We start from the raw sequence: 8,144 nt of genomic DNA on the forward strand, positions 1-8,144 counted from the left end.
AAGGGCATTTGACAACCATAGAGTAGTTGACAACACTGCTCTCACAGAACTTTGTGATATTATTACTTGTTCTTTATAAAAGACTGTACATTTGTAATGGATTCTTTTTTTTTACTGTTTAATATAGAATGTGGAAAAAATTAAACCCACCTCAGATATTGACAATAGTAATAAACCTCAAATGCTGAACATACTCACGTAATGCCCTGCTTTTCACTGTAGATGCACTGGTCCTTGAAAACTACAGTATATCGATCAACACAATAAAGCAAGCTTTCTTTTGTTTTTTGTTAATTCTGTCATTTGTCAAGATGAGCTACTACACTAAACACTAAACAATCTCTGCACTTCAGAACCACATAAATCTAACTGCATTATTAATTGCTGGTCTGCATTATATAATTGACACCAAAGACATGTTTGAGTAGCGCTAGGCCCAGTGGCGTGCACAGATAGACACTAGGGGGTTCTAGAGCACCCCCTGCCCTTTTGGCAATTTTGCTCTTAAAAAGAAAAAAAAAAAAAATGTTTTTTTTCTTAATTTGTAGTGTGGAACATGGTGACATTGATCAAATCTTGATAAAAAAAACGCTTCTATATTATTTAGGGCCCCACAATCTAAAGCTATGTCAGTGGTTCTTCGATTAAAGAAAAATAGCAGACCTACAAGCTCGTGGCACGCTATGAGCTTGTAGATCTGCTATTTTTCAATAGCTAAAGCACCAAAATGGGTTCCCGCCCAAAAATGCGCTGCACGCGGTGCCCTTTTTTTCACTTGAGCACCTGCACCTCTAAATGTCTGTGCACGCCACTGGCTAGGCCCTCTAACGTCTGGCTTTCAGTTTCAGCCAAGTCTATGGATCATTAAAGTTTTCTATAAGCAGCTGGAATTGGAACAGGAAATGGGTATGCCACATACATACATGCATACATGACAATCAGACACATGAATGTGCAAGCCAGCTATGACATTGCTTTGGGAAACAGTAATACACTTCAGAGGTCAGGGCTACCTGCAGTCCTTAATAAGGCTCATACATACTCATATACTATCTGATATGTTATCACCGCGGTGTAGTTTTTAAAGGGTTGGAAAACGACACCATTACGTCAGACGCAGTGATGATCAGCTATCACCCCGTTCACTGATTGGTCTAGAAGTTGGGTAAAGTTAAACCACAGGGAGGCAGGGTCAATCCTTAAGGACATCACCCGAGTATGATGGCCTGAACTCTTATCACCGTTTTAGGTGATAAGCTATCACCTAAAACGGTGATAACCTATCACCAAAAACTGGAGTATGTATGAAGGCTCATACATACTCAACACAACACAAATCACAAATTGTGATGTAGCCTACACACTTATTCCACCAAAGGGAACTCCACAGACATTGTACCATGCAGATTCAAAAGCTGCATGGGAAAGGACTCATTGTTATACTCTGCAGCAGTTACAGTATGTGAAATGGGTTAACTGCTAACTTTAAGTTGATTATTAGATATTGTTAACTTCAAGTCCTCCATAAAGATCTGGCTGAATAGCACCTCGTTTTCACCATTTAGTTGAGTGGTAGCAGGTTCCATATACAGTACAACACCCCCATGTATGTTTCTGCTAGTCCTCAACACATGGCATTCAGTTAACACGCACATTTACACTCAAATTACCACAACAGAAATGAGCTAGCTGCCAAGCTTTTTTGTTTTATCCTTTACATATACAGTGAAGTATATGTTAATATAAACGGAGAGGTCAGTCAGTCAATCAGTTGTAGCAGTTTCCAGTTGAAAATGAGTGTAGACTGGTGCCAGTTGTTCTGCAAAATATAGTAGCCTATTTGAGGGAGGACAATCCTTAATCTCTCCGAGTCTGAATAGATCTGCTTTCGCTTTCAATGGAAAATGAACTGTGGCATCCTAGGGGTCACTGTTGAGTAATAGGAGCAATGTCTGCAGTTCCAAAATATTGCCACTAGATGTCCACCTTGGACTGCATATCTTTCAGGCATCACTGGAAATCACAAATCCAGTATTTGTCATCCTGGCTAGAAATGTTCAATGCTGAAATAGAAGCCATTTTCCTTGCATCCATAAAAACAAGTTTTGATTGATTGATGAATTTATTAACATATTGGAGAATTACAGTATATTTCTCGGCCGGGGCTAAGTTGGCCGTTTGTGGCCCTTCACTTTTTGGATTCATTGTGCAGAAAAGGGTAAGAAGCGTTCCTTGTTCCGTTTCTGAACCGAAGTGGGCGGGGCCCAGGGTGTGACCTCATCTCTGAGCTACAGAATGAGTGTAGTGCTGAGGGAACATACTGGGGCTAAAGTACAACATGACATTCTCCTGTGTTAGTGGTAAAAACCGTGTCTCCACGTAGGTGCATGATTTCCCCCCCACACTGTCCATAATTAAACCCTAGGCCTGGGAGGCGTGCCCGTCTGTGCCCAAAACAATAAACCAATTAGCCAATGATCTACAGCATATTCTCCAAACTAATAAGGCTAAATAATAACAGAAATAATAGTAAGAAAATACAAAACACAGTGGAATGGCTTCTACACTCATGCCCCTAATTGTGCATAATAAACAATTACAAATATTTCTAAAGAAGTCATGAAACAAAATAAACATTGGTGTGTGTGGTATTTGTCATGCATTTAATCTTGAATGAATGTGGACCCTGTTGTAAACAAGTGTAATGCTTAATTGGGTCGTCCACTCACAGTTGACAGTCTTTGTATTGAGTTTGTGCTTAAAATGTACTGTAAATTCTACAAACTGTTAATAAATATTTCAATCAATCAAAAAAAAATCTTCTGACACTGCAAAAGAAAGAAAGAATAGAGAAAGTACAGTTAAGTCTTCAGTCTGTTGCCTCCAGTAACAAACAGAGTTTGTTCAGGCCTTTCCAGTTAGCTTGTCTTCGTCTGAAGGTGTGCAGTGCGCACTATAGGCCTTTAGCATCTGGTTTTGTCTCCAAAACTCTGCCCATGATCCATGAGCCTCTGGGAGCAGTAGCATCTGCAACGAGGACAATGTCTCCAGGAGTGAGGGATCTTCTTTCCTTTAACCATTTTTGTCTCTCTTGCATCAAAGGCAGATATTCAGAGAGCCACCGCTTCCAGAAGAGGTCAGCAATATACTGGACCTGTTTCCATCTCTTCCTGGTGTACAGATCTCCTCTGTCAAACAGTCCAGGGGGAAAAACGGCTTTCCTTTTAACAGAAGGATGTGGTTTGGTGTTAGAGCTTCCAGATCATTTGGCTCATCTGAAACTGTTGTGATGGGTCGACTGTTCAAGATTGCCTCTACCTCGCAGAGGACAGTTTGCAGACCTTCATCATCAAGTGTCTGTTGCTGTAGAACAGAATTGAGCACATTTCTCACCATGTGAATAAGGCGTTCCCACACGCCTCCCTGATGGGAAGCTGCTGGAGTATTGAAATGCCATGTCACTCCATCTTGCAGTAGAGCAGCTTGGATGTTGTCATGGTTTAAGACAGCCAAGGGACTCTTTTAGTTCTCTATTGGCTCCAACAAAATTTTTACCATTGTCCGATCTTATGGTTAACACTTGACCCCTTCTGCAGATGAATCTTCTTATGGCATTAATACACGAACTTGTATCCAGACTGTATGCCACTTCCAGATGCACAGCTCTGCTAGTGAAGCAGGTAAATATCGCTCCATATCTTTTGATCAGACTTCTTCCACTTTTAATGTCAATGGGGCCAAAATAGTCTAACCCCACATTGGTAAAGGGTGCTTTGTAAGGCAAAACTTTCTCCTTTGGCAAATCTGCCATTTTTTGCTCACCAAGCTTTCCTCTTTGACGTTTGCATATGACGCATTCTAAAATTATTTTCCTTATTGCAGAATTAGCATTGGTGATCCAATACTTTTTACGAAGATGGCAGAGCATGTGATTTCGTCCTCCATGTCCCAGCTGTTGATGAATGTGACTTTTCTGCTTCAGCATGGTCTTTTGTCTTTCAAGATCCATTTCACTGCCACAGACTGCAGCATGGATTTCCTTTCTTGTCTGTCGCAGCAACATGAGACACTGCTTAATTTTCTAAAACCAGGCTACAGCAGTCTTTAATTTTGACCAAGTTGAAAAATAGTTCTGTGCTTGTAGCAATGCAATTGACTGTCAAGTCCCTTTTCACCTCTGGGTCTTCAGCAGCAACTCCATGCAGTTCCAGGTCAGACTTAGGCCATTCTTCCTCTGGCCTAGAGAGAAAGCCAGGTCCATTGATCCACCTCTTGTTTGCCACGAAGTCAGTGGCCTTCAGCCCACGTGAAACATCATTGTCTGGATTATCCTTTGTGCCAATGTGCCTCCACTGGTCAACACTGGTAGCCTCTCTTATGACTGCTGTTCTGTTTGCCAGAAAGGTGTGGAACCTCTTAGTTTCGTTGCTGATGTACTTAAGCACTGTCTGTCCAAAAAACAGATTTTTCTCCTTTCGCAACATCCCATCAACTCTTACTGCTAGAACAGCTAGCAGCTGTGAGCTCCAGTCTAACAATTGTGGTTTGTTTCAAAGGTGCGAATCTGACTTTACCCAACATGCACCCCTTTGTTGTCATTCTCCATCCTCAAATAAGACACAGTACCATAGCCATTCTTGACTGGCATCGGAAAAGTGATGCAACTGTGCCCCAGTGGGCTTGCCAAAGTCTTTGGGCTTGAAACAGCGGTCCACCTTTAACTCTGCCATCTGTTCAAGTCAGTTTAGCCATTCTGACCACTGCTGATAGTGCTGAGAGAAGAACTGGGGAATGTCTTCATCCCACGCCTGTCTTTTGCAAAGCTCCTGGAAATCCTAAGGGATCATAAAGTGAACTGACCACTGATAAAATGCCTCTTCTTGTCTGTGGCCATTCTTTCATGATGGTCTTAAACTTGAACTTGTCAGTCTCGACACACCACTCCACTGCAAGCCGAGTGCCCTCTCCAATGGGAGACTGTCTGAATCCAAATCCAGTGCTTTGATTTCCTTTGCTCTGCTCTCTTGTGGGATTGATAATAAAACTGAGTGGCTGTTGCTTATCCATTTAGAGAGAATAAAGCCCCCTTTGTGGCACAGAGCAGTTAGATCCTTAACCATCTGTGTTGCTTCCTCCTCTGAAGGCATTGTTTTTGACAGTATTGACTACTTCTGCAAAGAATAGAGCTTGATTGTCATCTGCAGTCCTCCTCAGAGCATAATTTGCACAGCTTGGGGATGACACTGCTCCAAACAGATGTACCTTCATCCGATATTCCACTAGAGGGCGCGTGATGTCACCCTGAGGCCACCACAGAAAGCGCAGAAAGTCTTGTCCTTTTTTGTGACTTGGACCTGGTGAAACATGGCCTGTATGTCAGCCATCACTGCAATGGGTTCCTGCCGAAATCTAATAAGGACTCCAATGAGAGAGTTTGTGAGATCTGGACCTTGTAGAAGTTGGCAGTTGAGTGATTGAGTCGGGATTTCTAAAACAAACATTGAACTAAAAACAAACATTAAACCCGTATAGGAGAACATATAGCGCCCCTCAAAAACATACAGTGCGATAGAAAAACATAGCAAGAGAGGGGCACAAATAGTGAGATTCACCTAGCCCTTCATCATTCAAGGTACAAGGAGTATTTAAATCTATTTAAGACACACACACACACACACACACACACACACACACACACACACACACCCTGTACCTTCTACCAGAGGGAATTAATTTGTAGGCCTACTCATCATTCAGAACATCTCTGGCCTTGTGGTTAGTGTCCACCCTGGGACTGGGAGGTTGGGGTTTGATCCCCGGCCGGATAGACATACCAAAGACTGATTAATGGGACGCAGTGCCTCCCTGCTTTGCACTCAGCATCAAGGGTTGGATAGTGGTAGGCTAAGTCCCTGTGACATACTAGCAATATGTCCATGGGGAGTGTCCATCAAGCTACCTCATGCTACTAGTACTACAGTAACAGGAGATATAGGCTCCTGCCCTATGGGTCTCATGGCTCGGCAAGGCTTACTTATGCATAAGTATTTTTTTAGTGTAGCCTGCTCATAAATAGAGCAGGTAGCAATGTTGTATAAAAACAGGAGGAGGAGTATAAGGATGTTGAGACTGGAACTGCAGGCAGGAGGCCTAGAGGAAGATAAAAGAGAAGATTTATGGATGTAGTGAAAGAGGGCATGACGTTAGTTGGTGTGAGAGAAGAGGAGGCAGAGGATAGAGTGAGATGGGGAACAGTGGCAGCCATATTTCTATAAATGGCACAAATCTCTGTGCGAAGTGTGAAGTGTGAAGCCGGTTGGATCAGTGGTTCTCCAGAACTGCCGTGTGGCAAAATTACATGTTAAGTCAATGCAACGGTGGGCCTCAGCCGCAACACAGAGCAGAGCTATCGCGTTGTTTTACTCGTGTATATCCAAATATACTTCTGGAGACTCCAAGGCCAGCAGCCCAGCGCTCACAGGCTATCCCCCAGACTAATGAAAATGAGTGAAGGAATTACTGCGACAAGGCTAAAGTTGAGTACACACACACACACACACACACACACACACACACACACACACACACACACACACACACACACACACACACACACACACACACACACATTTAACATCTTTATTTGTATTCACATTTTACAAGAAATTTCTTGAACACAAACAATAGTGGAAGCGCAAACTTGAGAAAACTCTACAACAAGTGCTTCAGATACAGATCACGGGTACAGAAAGCATCGCCTTCTCCATATATGGCGACTGCCAATTATTGCAGACACTGAACAGAATTTTGCCGATGCCTTAGCTCTCGGCTTGGGCATGCCTGCAATTTGCAGGCCCCTCACGACTGATTTGTGGACATTACAGAGGCTTCCAAATATGAACACAAGTAGTTTACATCTGTAGCCAACACACACACACACACACACACACACACACACACACACACACACACACACACACACACACACACACACACACACACACACACACACACAGGGGGTGTGAAAGAGAGAGCAGAGGGGGGCAAAACAAACACACACACACAACACGGGGAAAGGTGGAAAAGAGAGGACACACACACACACACACACAGGGGGTGTGAAAGAGAGGGCAGAGCGAGGCAACACACACACACAGTCTGACCATGGTTACTGGGGCTGGGATCTGGGTGGTAGAGGTTGGGGGACAAGCTGCTGCCTTATGGAGTAAAGGGTTGGGGCATGGGGAGAGGAGTACTGATGATGACCCAAGGAAGATTGATTGATTGAAAATGTTATTAAAGGGTTTGACCACTTTTTTTGAGGTTTGGGTTGTGTAGTTACTTTACCATAATGCAACTCCAAATGTGGACAAGAAATAAAAAAAATACTGCTCCAGTGATTAGAAATTGATAATTCAAAATATGCTCCTCATTGACTTACATTGTAGCTAAAACAGCTCTCAAAGTCACTCTTTTAGTACGTAGACAAACACAAACAAAGTTGATTCAGACAATATAGAGCATCACCAAAACTCATGTGGTTTTATTCTTTCATAAAAATGTTAGATTCCTGTTGATTTTACTATTTGAAGATCTGGATCCGGATCCACGGATCCAGTCCGGGTTTTCTTCCCAATAAAATGGACAAATCAGGAAGATTTTTATGAAAAAATAAAACCACATGATAACAAAATAACCGATCTACAAGCTCAAAATGGGCAGTAATGGGACGCGTTTGTGAGCTTGTTTTCAAGCTTGTGAGCTTGTTTTCAGATTGCACTTAAGAACAAAAGAGGCACGAGTGCTCCACAGTGTGCATAGTTTCTGTTCTTACCTACGAACAAATCACAGCTAAGAAAACATTGAGGGATCCCAAAACCTTCTTAAAAACTTCCTAAATGGGTCTAAGAACAAATTTCCTCTTAATAACATCTTAAGAACGGTTGGCGCATGAGGCCCACTGTCTCCAGCATGGCTGTTCTGTTTTCAGGTGGTCATGGGTGGGTATGTGTTATTGTCGGTTATGTTTTGTCATGGATGTTGTTGTTGTTTTTTGTGTACCATGTTCCTTGTATGTCTTGTATTTAAAAAATGGGAAAAAACCCCAATAAAACATTATTTAAAAAAAAAAGTACTCTGTGGAG

The sequence above is a fragment of the Protomyctophum parallelum genome, assembly GCF_964188405.1.
Source record: "Protomyctophum parallelum genome assembly, chromosome: 15".
In the NCBI taxonomy this organism is placed as follows: domain Eukaryota; kingdom Metazoa; phylum Chordata; class Actinopteri; order Myctophiformes; family Myctophidae; genus Protomyctophum; species Protomyctophum parallelum.